This window comes from Ranitomeya variabilis, chromosome 4 (genome assembly GCF_051348905.1).
Source record: "Ranitomeya variabilis isolate aRanVar5 chromosome 4, aRanVar5.hap1, whole genome shotgun sequence".
Lineage (NCBI taxonomy): Eukaryota > Metazoa > Chordata > Amphibia > Anura > Dendrobatidae > Ranitomeya > Ranitomeya variabilis.
Genome location: NC_135235.1, coordinates 316,498,298 through 316,512,884, shown reverse-complemented (window position 1 = coordinate 316,512,884; position 14,587 = coordinate 316,498,298). Strand labels below are relative to the sequence as shown.

The 14,587-nt window shown below is 34.1% G+C and overlaps 3 non-coding genes across 3 annotated transcripts; all 3 read left to right on the top strand.

Annotated features, from left to right (window-relative positions):
- The first annotated feature begins 89 nt into the window (after window positions 1-89).
- Window positions 90-172, top strand: TRNAL-CAG (transfer RNA leucine (anticodon CAG)). The gene has a single exon. It is a non-coding gene; the product is annotated as a tRNA-Leu (tRNA).
- Window positions 173-13,516: 13,344 nt separating this feature from the next.
- Window positions 13,517-13,599, top strand: TRNAL-CAG (transfer RNA leucine (anticodon CAG)). The gene has a single exon. It is a non-coding gene; the product is annotated as a tRNA-Leu (tRNA).
- Window positions 13,600-14,495: 896 nt separating this feature from the next.
- TRNAF-GAA (transfer RNA phenylalanine (anticodon GAA)) lies at window positions 14,496-14,568 on the top strand. The gene has a single exon. It is a non-coding gene; the product is annotated as a tRNA-Phe (tRNA).
- The last annotated feature ends 19 nt before the right edge of the window (window positions 14,569-14,587 follow it).

The following is a 14,587-nucleotide window of genomic DNA, read 5'->3' as shown; positions in this document are numbered from 1 at the left end:
AAATATTTTAAAATAATTTTCAATGACAATTACTGGTCATATTTCTGCTGACTAACTTGGAAAGAGTTAAGGCACAGAATCCACAAGAAGTCAGGATGGCCGAGCGGTCTAAGGCGCTGCGTTCAGGTTGCAGTCTCTCTTGGAGGCGTGGGTTCAAATCCCACTTCTGACATCACCTTTTCATGAAACTATACAGATTCTCAGTCAATTATTGATTAGATGGGGATCAAACCAAACTTAGCAATGGGCCTTAAAAAACCTGATCCCAAAGTTACCACTACCTGGGAGTCTTTGGGGTGAATCTGAAATTGTCATCTATAAACGGAACTCTAGGACCGTGAAATAGTTTTTATGTGCATATGTTAGCTGTCTTGGCACTATAAAAATACTGTGGCGGTCAATGGGGCGGGACTATTTCAACTCTTTGTGTTCTCTTTCCCTATTAGGGCGGAGACTCCACATCCTATGGGGCTGTTCTGGGAGATTTCTATAAACTGAATTGCCGGTAAGTCTAATTTCATATTTGATTACCTCATTCATCAATAGACCATAAAAATACTTAATAAACAAAAGCTTAAAAAGTAGGTAATCATAGTTTTAAAGTCTGAAATGCACATGCGATACTGACATCTAAGTTTCAGCACATTTTGGGACAAATGTTTTCACATTGAAAGTTAACAATCATTAAAATATTTTCTCTAAATTGTTGTCTCCTTTTTTGCTCCAATTATTTGCATTTAATAACAAATAAAACTTGATGTAACATTATGCATGCACATTGTCTTTTATGTGCAACCATCACCTGTCTCACAAACACAGGGTTTAAATGAACCTGATGAATGGAGTCAAATTGAAAATGTAAAAAAATCTCTGTCAAAATTGCTGTTTTTTTCTACTCATTCACAAAGAGTTAATGAAAGTTATTAAATATGTACAACAAAATAGCAGGAGTTTCAAATAGAAATCATGCTGCAAAAACCAGTCAAAGCAAAAATAAAAATATCTACTTTCAGAGGTTTCGCTTGACATTTGCCAAGTGTCTAGCACTCCTAAAGTTCTTTGTATTTGGCCGAAATAGCTCAGATGGGAGAGCGTGAGACTAAACGTCCCTGGTTCGATCCCGGGTTTCGGCAACATAATTTTTCTTGATTCTTTACATTTTAAGGAGAAAATAAACAAAGCACGTGGACTGATTATTTAAAGATAATGTAAAAGGCCTAAAAATCTTAACTATCTACAGAAAATAAAATGTTAAAAAGATGAGAAATGGGAACTTTTCCATTTGAGCAAATTATTATTTTTTTGTAATTTTTCCTCTGTTTTGTTTATTTCCATTTCACTTAGCTGTAAGAGGATTTAAAGGGAACCTAGTAGCTGATACAGAAAGCATGTATCAGACACTAGCTGAATGATTTCAACCATGTATGTTTGACTATGAAATGCTGTGGTGTATATGAATTCATTGTGAGAAGTAATTTCTAAAATGGGGTCACTTTGGGGGGGTTTCTGCTGTTTTGGTACTTTTGGTACTCTGCAAATTTTACCTGCAAACTATTCTTGCAAAATCTGCATTCCAAAATCCAAATAGCGCTCTTATTTTCAAAGCCCTGCTGTGTGGCCAAACAGTAGATTCTGAAGAAATATGGTGCATCACCGCATTTTGTGAGAAATCTAACATTTCTAACATCCTAACAAAATAAAAGGAGGTTTGAAAGTGAATGCTGACAAAAAGTACACATATGAAAAATGCTATTTATTTACATTTTTGTGTGGTGCAACAAGTTGGTTTAAGGATATAAGCAGTCAAAGAATAAAAATGACTAATATTTCAAAATTTTAAACAAACTTTAGATATTTTCACAGAAAAAAACTAAAAATATTTTGACCTAAATTTACAGTTAATGTAAAGTACAATGTGTCACAAAAAACACTTTCAGAATTACGGGGATATGTAGAAGCATTCCAGAGTTATTACTGCATACAGTGATAAAAGTCATATTTTTAAAAAATGGGGCTTGGCCATTTAGCTCAAAATAGGCTTGATAACTAATAGTTTAAACAAATGTATTGAAATAAAAACTGTAATATTAAATATTTTAAAATAATTTTCAATGACAATTACTGGTCATATTTCTGCTGACTAACTTGGAAAGAGTCAAGGAACAGAATCCACCAGAAGTCAGGATGGCCGAGCGGTCTAAGGCACTGCGTTCAGTTCGCAGTCTCTCTTGGAGGCGTGTGTTCAAATCCCGCTTCTGACATCACCTTTTCATGAAACTATACAGATTCTCAAGCAATTATTGATTAGATGGGGATCAAACCAAACTTAGCAATGGGCCTTAAAAAACCTGATCCCAAAGTTACCACTACCTGGGAGTCTTTGGGGTGAATCTGAAATTGTCGTCTATAAACGGAACTCTAGGACCGTGAAATAGTTTTTATGTTAGCTGTCTTGGCACTATAAAAATACTGCGGGCGGTCAATGGGGCGGGACTATTTCAACTCTTTGTGTTCTCTTTCCCTATTAGGGCGGAGACTCCACATCCTATGGGGCTGTTCTGGGAGATTTCTATAAACTGAATTGCCGGTAAGTCTAATTTCATATTTGATTACCTCATTCATCAATAGACCATAAAAATACTTAATAAACAAAAGCTTAAAAAGTAGGTAATCATAGTTTTAAAGTCTGAAATGCACATGCGATACTGACATCTAAGTTTCAGCACATTTTGGGACAAATGTTTTCACATTGAAAGTTAACAATCATTAAAATATTTTCTCTAAATTGTTGTCTCCTTTTTTGCTCCAATTATTTGCATTTAATAACAAATAAAACTTGATGTAACATTATGCATGCACATTGTCTTTTATGTGCAACCATCACCTGTCTCACAAACACAGGGTTTAAATGAACCTGATGAATGGAGTCAAATTGAAAATGTAAAAAAATCTCTGTCAAAATTGCTGTTTTTTTCTACTCATTCACAAAGAGTTAATGAAAGTTATTAAATATGTACAACAAAATAGCAGGAGTTTCAAATAGAAATCATGCTGCAAAAACCAGTCAAAGCAAAAATAAAAATATCTACTTTCAGAGGTTTCGCTTGACATTTGCCAAGTGTCTAGCACTCCTAAAGTTCTTTGTATTTGGCCGAAATAGCTCAGATGGGAGAGCGTGAGACTAAACGTCCCTGGTTCGATCCCGGGTTTCGGCAACATAATTTTTCTTGATTCTTTACATTTTAAGGAGAAAATAAACAAAGCACGTGGACTGATTATTTAAAGATAATGTAAAAGGCCTAAAAATCTTAACTATCTACAGAAAATAAAATGTTAAAAAGATGAGAAATGGGAACTTTTCCATTTGAGCAAATTATTATTTTTTTGTAATTTTTCCTCTGTTTTGTTTATTTCCATTTCACTTAGCTGTAAGAGGATTTAAAGGGAACCTAGTAGCTGATACAGAAAGCATGTATCAGACACTAGCTGAATGATTTCAACCATGTATGTTTGACTATGAAATGCTGTGGTGTATATGAATTCATTGTGAGAAGTAATTTCTAAAATGGGGTCACTTTGGGGGGGTTTCTGCTGTTTTGGTACTTTTGGTACTCTGCAAATTTTACCTGCAAACTATTCTTGCAAAATCTGCATTCCAAAATCCAAATAGCGCTCTTATTTTCAAAGCCCTGCTGTGTGGCCAAACAGTAGATTCTGAAGAAATATGGTGCATCACCGCATTTTGTGAGAAATCTAACATTTCTAACATCCTAACAAAATAAAAGGAGGTTTGAAAGTGAATGCTGACAAAAAGTACACATATGAAAAATGCTATTTATTTACATTTTTGTGTGGTGCAACAAGTTGGTTTAAGGATATAAGCAGTCAAAGAATAAAAATGACTAATATTTCAAAATTTTAAACAAACTTTAGATATTTTCACAGAAAAAAACTAAAAATATTTTGACCTAAATTTACAGTTAATGTAAAGTACAATGTGTCACAAAAAACACTTTCAGAATTACGGGGATATGTAGAAGCATTCCAGAGTTATTACTGCATACAGTGATAAAAGTCATATTTTTAAAAAATGGGGCTTGGCCATTTAGCTCAAAATAGGCTTGATAACTAATAGTTTAAACAAATGTATTGAAATAAAAACTGTAATATTAAATATTTTAAAATAATTTTCAATGACAATTACTGGTCATATTTCTGCTGACTAACTTGGAAAGAGTCAAGGAACAGAATCCACCAGAAGTCAGGATGGCCGAGCGGTCTAAGGCACTGCGTTCAGTTCGCAGTCTCTCTTGGAGGCGTGTGTTCAAATCCCGCTTCTGACATCACCTTTTCATGAAACTATACAGATTCTCAAGCAATTATTGATTAGATGGGGATCAAACCAAACTTAGCAATGGGCCTTAAAAAACCTGATCCCAAAGTTACCACTACCTGGGAGTCTTTGGGGTGAATCTGAAATTGTCGTCTATAAACGGAACTCTAGGACCGTGAAATAGTTTTTATGTTAGCTGTCTTGGCACTATAAAAATACTGCGGGCGGTCAATGGGGCGGGACTATTTCAACTCTTTGTGTTCTCTTTCCCTATTAGGGCGGAGACTCCACATCCTATGGGGCTGTTCTGGGAGATTTCTATAAACTGAATTGCCGGTAAGTCTAATTTCATATTTGATTACCTCATTCATCAATAGACCATAAAAATACTTAATAAACAAAAGCTTAAAAAGTAGGTAATCATAGTTTTAAAGTCTGAAATGCACATGCGATACTGACATCTAAGTTTCAGCACATTTTGGGACAAATGTTTTCACATTGAAAGTTAACAATCATTAAAATATTTTCTCTAAATTGTTGTCTCCTTTTTTGCTCCAATTATTTGCATTTAATAACAAATAAAACTTGATGTAACATTATGCATGCACATTGTCTTTTATGTGCAACCATCACCTGTCTCACAAACACAGGGTTTAAATGAACCTGATGAATGGAGTCAAATTGAAAATGTAAAAAAATCTCTGTCAAAATTGCTGTTTTTTTCTACTCATTCACAAAGAGTTAATGAAAGTTATTAAATATGTACAACAAAATAGCAGGAGTTTCAAATAGAAATCATGCTGCAAAAACCAGTCAAAGCAAAAATAAAAATATCTACTTTCAGAGGTTTCGCTTGACATTTGCCAAGTGTCTAGCACTCCTAAAGTTCTTTGTATTTGGCCGAAATAGCTCAGATGGGAGAGCGTGAGACTAAACGTCCCTGGTTCGATCCCGGGTTTCGGCAACATAATTTTTCTTGATTCTTTACATTTTAAGGAGAAAATAAACAAAGCACGTGGACTGATTATTTAAAGATAATGTAAAAGGCCTAAAAATCTTAACTATCTACAGAAAATAAAATGTTAAAAAGATGAGAAATGGGAACTTTTCCATTTGAGCAAATTATTATTTTTTTGTAATTTTTCCTCTGTTTTGTTTATTTCCATTTCACTTAGCTGTAAGAGGATTTAAAGGGAACCTAGTAGCTGATACAGAAAGCATGTATCAGACACTAGCTGAATGATTTCAACCATGTATGTTTGACTATGAAATGCTGTGGTGTATATGAATTCATTGTGAGAAGTAATTTCTAAAATGGGGTCACTTTGGGGGGGTTTCTGCTGTTTTGGTACTTTTGGTACTCTGCAAATTTTACCTGCAAACTATTCTTGCAAAATCTGCATTCCAAAATCCAAATAGCGCTCTTATTTTCAAAGCCCTGCTGTGTGGCCAAACAGTAGATTCTGAAGAAATATGGTGCATCACCGCATTTTGTGAGAAATCTAACATTTCTAACATCCTAACAAAATAAAAGGAGGTTTGAAAGTGAATGCTGACAAAAAGTACACATATGAAAAATGCTATTTATTTACATTTTTGTGTGGTGCAACAAGTTGGTTTAAGGATATAAGCAGTCAAAGAATAAAAATGACTAATATTTCAAAATTTTAAACAAACTTTAGATATTTTCACAGAAAAAAACTAAAAATATTTTGACCTAAATTTACAGTTAATGTAAAGTACAATGTGTCACAAAAAACACTTTCAGAATTACGGGGATATGTAGAAGCATTCCAGAGTTATTACTGCATACAGTGATAAAAGTCATATTTTTAAAAAATGGGGCTTGGCCATTTAGCTCAAAATAGGCTTGATAACTAATAGTTTAAACAAATGTATTGAAATAAAAACTGTAATATTAAATATTTTAAAATAATTTTCAATGACAATTACTGGTCATATTTCTGCTGACTAACTTGGAAAGAGTCAAGGAACAGAATCCACCAGAAGTCAGGATGGCCGAGCGGTCTAAGGCACTGCGTTCAGTTCGCAGTCTCTCTTGGAGGCGTGTGTTCAAATCCCGCTTCTGACATCACCTTTTCATGAAACTATACAGATTCTCAAGCAATTATTGATTAGATGGGGATCAAACCAAACTTAGCAATGGGCCTTAAAAAACCTGATCCCAAAGTTACCACTACCTGGGAGTCTTTGGGGTGAATCTGAAATTGTCGTCTATAAACGGAACTCTAGGACCGTGAAATAGTTTTTATGTTAGCTGTCTTGGCACTATAAAAATACTGCGGGCGGTCAATGGGGCGGGACTATTTCAACTCTTTGTGTTCTCTTTCCCTATTAGGGCGGAGACTCCACATCCTATGGGGCTGTTCTGGGAGATTTCTATAAACTGAATTGCCGGTAAGTCTAATTTCATATTTGATTACCTCATTCATCAATAGACCATAAAAATACTTAATAAACAAAAGCTTAAAAAGTAGGTAATCATAGTTTTAAAGTCTGAAATGCACATGCGATACTGACATCTAAGTTTCAGCACATTTTGGGACAAATGTTTTCACATTGAAAGTTAACAATCATTAAAATATTTTCTCTAAATTGTTGTCTCCTTTTTTGCTCCAATTATTTGCATTTAATAACAAATAAAACTTGATGTAACATTATGCATGCACATTGTCTTTTATGTGCAACCATCACCTGTCTCACAAACACAGGGTTTAAATGAACCTGATGAATGGAGTCAAATTGAAAATGTAAAAAAATCTCTGTCAAAATTGCTGTTTTTTTCTACTCATTCACAAAGAGTTAATGAAAGTTATTAAATATGTACAACAAAATAGCAGGAGTTTCAAATAGAAATCATGCTGCAAAAACCAGTCAAAGCAAAAATAAAAATATCTACTTTCAGAGGTTTCGCTTGACATTTGCCAAGTGTCTAGCACTCCTAAAGTTCTTTGTATTTGGCCGAAATAGCTCAGATGGGAGAGCGTGAGACTAAACGTCCCTGGTTCGATCCCGGGTTTCGGCAACATCATTTTTCTTGATTCTTTACATTTTAAGGAGAAAATAAACAAAGCACGTGGACTGATTATTTAAAGATAATGTAAAAGGCCTAAAAATCTTAACTATCTACAGAAAATAAAATGTTAAAAAGATGAGAAATGGGAACTTTTCCATTTGAGCAAATTATTATTTTTTTGTAATTTTTCCTCTGTTTTGTTTATTTCCATTTCACTTAGCTGTAAGAGGATTTAAAGGGAACCTAGTAGCTGATACAGAAAGCATGTATCAGACACTAGCTGAATGATTTCAACCATGTATGTTTGACTATGAAATGCTGTGGTGTATATGAATTCATTGTGAGAAGTAATTTCTAAAATGGGGTCACTTTGGGGGGGTTTCTGCTGTTTTGGTACTTTTGGTACTCTGCAAATTTTACCTGCAAACTATTCTTGCAAAATCTGCATTCCAAAATCCAAATAGCGCTCTTATTTTCAAAGCCCTGCTGTGTGGCCAAACAGTAGATTCTGAAGAAATATGGTGCATCACCGCATTTTGTGAGAAATCTAACATTTCTAACATCCTAACAAAATAAAAGGAGGTTTGAAAGTGAATGCTGACAAAAAGTACACATATGAAAAATGCTATTTATTTACATTTTTGTGTGGTGCAACAAGTTGGTTTAAGGATATAAGCAGTCAAAGAATAAAAATGACTAATATTTCAAAATTTTAAACAAACTTTAGATATTTTCACAGAAAAAAACTAAAAATATTTTGACCTAAATTTACAGTTAATGTAAAGTACAATGTGTCACAAAAAACACTTTCAGAATTACGGGGATATGTAGAAGCATTCCAGAGTTATTACTGCATACAGTGATAAAAGTCATATTTTTAAAAAATGGGGCTTGGCCATTTAGCTCAAAATAGGCTTCATAACTAATAGTTTAAACAAATGTATTGAAATAAAAACTGTAATATTAAATATTTTAAAATAATTTTCAATGACAATTACTGGTCATATTTCTGCTGACTAACTTGGAAAGAGTCAAGGAACTGAATCCACCAGAAGTCAGGATGGCCGAGCGGTCTAAGGCGCTGCGTTCAGGTAGCAGTCTCTCTTGGAGGCGTGGGTTCGAATCCCACTTCTGACATCACCTTTTCATGAAACTATACAGATTCTCAATCAATTATTGATTAGATGGGGATCAAATCAAACTTAGCAATGGGCCTTAAAAAACCTGATCCCAAAGTTACCACTACCTTGGAGTCTTTAAGGTGAATCTGAAATTGTCGTCTATAAACGGAACTCTAGGACCGTGAAATAGTTTTTATGTGCATATGTTAGCTGTCTTGGCACTATAAAAATACTGCGGGCAGTCAATGTGGCGGGACTATTTCAACTCTTTGTGTTCTCTTTCCCTATTAGGGCGGAGACTCCACATCCTATGGGGCTGTTCTGGGAGATTTCTATAAACTGAATTGCCGGTAAGTCTAATTTCATATTTGATTACCTCATTCATCAATAGACCATAAAAATACTTAACCCTGCTGTTCTGTTCGCATTTACTATACACTAGTTCTGTTCGGGTCACTATGACCCGGCTTATTAAACCTTGATTTTAGACACTCTAACTCATTTTTTTTTACAACTTTTTGCTTACTAGACTGTTTGTGAACATGTTTGGTAGTAAAAAAAAGAAAAATGAAACAGAAATCTTTTTTTTTTTGTTTTTATTCTGAAAAAACAGATCAATGAGCAAAACGAAAATAGAAAAATACACATTTTTGTAAAAAAAAAAAAAAATCAAAACAATCAAATCAAACATTTTGAAAACTTCTGAAAACAAGCAGATAAGCCAGGAAGACAGACTTACTTAGCCAAAAAAATTATTTGCAAGACTTTACAGCTCAGATTTACAAACAAAAACCGTCTTAGACAGCGCGTTCTGAGCAGTCCGTTCTGCGCAAAATATACACGTGTAGTGCACACCTAGTGATCTCTCCGGATACACTCTACATTTTAGAATAGACTGCGCACCAAAAATAATCAATATAAAGCCATTTTTATGGTGCGCAGATCTCAATGCATACCCCCGGTAGAGCGCGCGTACGACCCCATTGAAATAATTTAGGAAAAAAATCAATTGATATACAATAGTAGATGCAATAAATAGACCCAACTGAGGTTATAAGTCCTTTATTTCACTGAAAATATGGCCTCACAGCTGTAAAAAACGATGCCGGGTCACTATGACCCGAACAGAACTAGTGTAACTTTTTTCGTGTAGCAAAAAGTAAACGAAAAAAAAAATATATATATATACTCATATGTAGGTCCCCCCAAATGAGGAAAAGTCAAGGAGTCTCAAGTTTTAGAGACTTACAGAAAAAAATCTACAGGGCCGCAAAAAGTCTGTTCGGGTCACTATGACCCGAACAGAACAGCAGGGTTAATAAACAAAAGCTTAAAAAGTAGGTAATCATAGTTTTAACGTCTGAAATGCACATGCGATACTGACATCTAAGTTTCAGCACATTTTGGGACAAATGTTTTCATATTGAAAGTTAACAATCATTAAAATATTTTCTCTAAATTGTTGTCTCCTTTTTTGCTCCAATTATTTGCATTTAATAACAAATAAAACTTGATGTAACATTATGCATGCACATTGTCTTTTATGTGCAACCATCACCTGTCTCACAAACACAGGGTTTGAATGAACCTGATGAATGGAGTCAAATTGAAAATGTAAAAAAATCTCTGTCAAAATTGCTGTTTTTTTCTACTCATTCACAAAGAGTTAATGAAAGTTATTAAATATGTACAACAAAATAGCAGGAGTTTCAAATAGAAATCATGCTGCAAAAACCAGTCAAAGCAAAAATAAAAATATCTACTTTCAGGGGTTTCGCTTGACATTTGCCAAGTGTCTAGCACTCCTAAAGTTGTTTGTGTTTAGCAGAAATAGCTCAGATGGGAGCGCATTAGACTGAAGATCTAAAGGTCCCTGGTTCGATCCCGGGTTTCGGCAACATCATTTTTCTTGATTCTTTACATTTTAAGGAGAAAATAAACAAAGCACGTGGACTGATTATTTAAAGAAAATGTAAAAGGCCTAAAAATCTTAACTATCTACAGAAAATAAAATGTTAAAAAGATGAGAAATGGGAACTTTTCCATTTGAGCAAATTATTATTTTTTTTGTAATTTTTCCTCTGTTTTGTTTATTTCCATTTCACTTAGCTGTAAGAGGATTTAAAGGGAACCTGATAGCTGATACAAAAAGCATGTATCAGACACTAGCTGAATGATTTCAACCATGTATGTTTGACTATGAAATGCTGTGGTGTATATGAATTCATTGTGAGAAGTAATTTCTAAAATGGGGTCACTTTGGCGGGGTTTCTGCTGTTTTGGTACTTTTGGTACTCTGCAAATTTTACCTGCAAACTATTCTTGCAAAATCTGCATTCCAAAATCCAAATAGCACTCTTATTTTCAAAGCCCTGCTGTGTGGCCAAACAGAAGATTCTGAAGAAATATGGTGCATCACCGCATTTTGTGAGAAATCTAACATTTCTAACATCCTAACAAAATAAAAGGAGGTTTGAAAATGAATGCTGACAAAAAGTACACATATGAAAAATGCTATTTATTTACATTTTTGTGTGGTGCGACAAGTTGGTTTAAGGATATAAGCAGTCAAAGAATAAAAATGACTAATATTTCAAAATTTTAAACAAACTTTAGATGTTTTCACAGAAAAAAACTAAAAATATATTGACCTAAATTTACAGTTAATGTAAAGTACAATGTGTCACAAAAAACACTTTCAGAATTACGGGGATATGTAGAAGCATTCCACAGTTATTACTGCATACAGTGATAAAAGTCATATTTTTTTAAAATGGGGCTTGGCCATTTAGCTCAAAATAGGCTTGATAACTAATAGTTTAAACAAATGTATTGAAATAAAAACTGTAATATTAAATATTTTAAAATAATTTTCAATGACAATTACTGGTCATATTTCTGCTGACTAACTTGGAAAGAGTCAAGGAACAGAATCCACCAGAAGTCAGGATGGCCGAGCGGTCTAAGGCGCTGCGTTCAGTTTGCAGTCTCTCTTGGAGGCGTGGGTTCAAATCCCGCTTCTGACATCACCTTTTCATGAAACTATACAGATTCTCAAGCAATTATTGATTTGATGGGGATCAAACCAAACTTAGCAATGGGCCTTAAAAAACCTGATCCCAAAGTTACCACTACCTGGGAGTCTTTGGGGTGAATCTGAAATTGTCGTCTATAAACGGAACTCTAGGACCGTGAAATAGTTTTTATGTTAGCTGTCTTGGCACTATAAAAATACTGCGGGCGGTCAATGGGGCGGGACTATTTCAACTCTTTGTGTTCTCTTTCCCTATTAGGGCAGAGACTCCACATCCTATGGGGCTGTTCTGGGAGATTTCTATAAACTGAATTGCCGGTAAGTCTAATTTCATATTTGATTACCTCATTCATCAATAGACCATAAAAATACTTAATAAACAAAAGCATAAAAAGTAGGTAATCATAGTTTTAAAGTCTGAAATGCACATGCGATACTGACATCTAAGTTTCAGCACATTTTGGGACAAATGTTTTCACATTGAAAGTTAACAATCATTAAAATATTTTCTCTAAATTGTTGTCTCCTTTTTTGCTCCAATTATTTGCATTTAATAACAAATAAAACTTGATGTAACATTATGCATGCACATTGTCTTTTATGTGCAACCATCACCTGTCTCACAAACACAGGGTTTAAATGAACCTGATGAATGGAGTCAAATTGAAAATGTAAAAAAATCTCTGTCAAAATTGCTGTTTTTTTCTACTCATTCACAAAGAGTTAATGAAAGTTATTAAATATGTACAACAAAATAGCAGGAGTTTCAAATAGAAATCATGCTGCAAAAACCAGTCAAAGCAAAAATAAAAATATCTACTTTCAGGGGTTTCGCTTGACATTTGCCAAGTGTCTAGCACTCCTAAAGTTCTTTGTATTTGGCCGAAATAGCTCAGATGGGAGAGCGTGAGACTAAACGTCCCTGGTTCGATCCCGGGTTTCGGCAACGTCATTTTTCTTGATTCTTTACATTTTAAGGAGAAAATAAACAAAGCACGTGGACTGATTATTTAAAGAAAATGTAAAAGGCCTAAAAATCTTAACTATCTACAGAAAATAAAATGTTAAAAAGATGAGAAATGGGAACTTTTCCATTTGAGCAAATTATTATTTTTTTGTAATTTTTCCTCTGTTTTGTTTATTTCCATTTCACTTAGCTGTAAGAGGATTTAAGGGGAACCTAGTAGCTGATACAGAAAGCATGTATCAGACACTAGCTGAATGATTTCAACCATGTATGTTTGACTATGAAATGCTGTGGTGTATATGAATTCATTGTGAGAAGTAATTTCTAAAATGGGGTCACTTTGGGGGGGTTTCTGCTGTTTTGGTACTTTTGGTACTCTGCAAATTTTACCTGCAAACTATTCTTGCAAAATCTGCATTCCAAAATCCATATAGCGCTCTTATTTTCAAAGCCCTGCTGTGTGGCCAAACAGTAGATTCTGAAGAAATATGGTGCATCACCGCATTTTGTGAGAAATCTAACATTTCTAACATCCTAACAAAATAAAAGGAGGTTTGAAAGTGAATGCTGACAAAAAGTACACATATGAAAAATGCTATTTATTTACATTTTTGTGTGGTGCAACAAGTTGGTTTAAGGATATAAGCAGTCAAAGAATAAAAATGACTAATATTTCAAAATTTTAAACAAACTTTAGATATATTCACAGAAAAAAACTAAAAATATATTGACCTAAATTTACAGTTAATGTAAAGTACAATGTGTCACAAAAAACACTTTCAGAATTACGGGGATATGTAGAAGCATTCCAGAGTTATTACTGCATACAGTGATAAAAGTCATATTTTTTAAAAATGGGGCTTGGCCATTTAGCTCAAAATAGGCTTGATAACTAATAGTTTAAACAAATGTATTGAAATAAAAACTGTAATATTAAATATTTTAAAATAATTTTCAATGACAATTACTGGTCATATTTCTGCTGACTAACTTGGAAAGAGTCAAGGAACAGAATCCACCAGAAGTCAGGATGGCCGAGTGGTCTAAGGCGCTGCGTTCAGGTCGCAGTCTCTCTTGGAGGCGTGGGATCGAATCCCACTTCTGACATCACCTTTTCATGAAACTATACAGATTCTCAATCAATTATTGATTAGATGGGGATCAAATCAAACTTAGCAATGGGCCTTAAAAAACCTGATCCCAAAGTTACCACTACCTTGGAGTCTTTAAGGTGAATCTGAAATTGTCGTCTATAAACGGAACTCTAGGACCGTGAAATAGTTTTTATGTGCATATGTTAGCTGTCTTGGCACTATAAAAATACTGCGGGCAGTCAATGTGGCGGGACTATTTCAACTCTTTGTGTTCTCTTTCCCTATTAGAGCGGAGACTCCACATCCTATGGGGCTGTTCTGGGAGATTTCTATAAACTGAATTGCCGGTAAGTCTAATTTCATATTTGATTACCTCATTCATCAATAGACCATAAAAATACTTAATAAACAAAAGCTTAAAAAGTAGGTAATCATAGTTTTAACGTCTGAAATGCACATGCGATACTGACATCTAAGTTTCAGCACATTTTGGGACAAATGTTTTCACATTGAAAGTTAACAATCATTAAAATATTTTCTCTAAATTGTTGTCTCCTTTTTTGCTCCAATTATTTGCATTTAATAACAAATAAAACTTGATGTAACATTATGCATGCACATTGTCTTTTATGTGCAACCATCACCTGTCTCACAAACACAGGGTTTGAATGAACCTGATGAATGGAGTCAAATTGAAAATGTAAAAAAACTCTGTCAAAATTGCTGTTTTTTTCTACTCATTCACAAAGAGTTAATGAAAGTTATTAAATATGTACAACAAAATAGCAGGAGTTTCAAATAGAAATCATGCTGCAAAAACCAGTCAAAGCAAAAATAAAAATATCTACTTTCAGGGGTTTCGCTTGACATTTGCCAAGTGTCTAGCACTCCTAAAGTTGTTTGTGTTTAGCAGAAATAGCTCAGATGGGAGAGCGTTAGACTGAAGATCTAAAGGTCCCTGGTTCGATCCCGGGTTTCGGCAACATCATTTTTCTTGATTC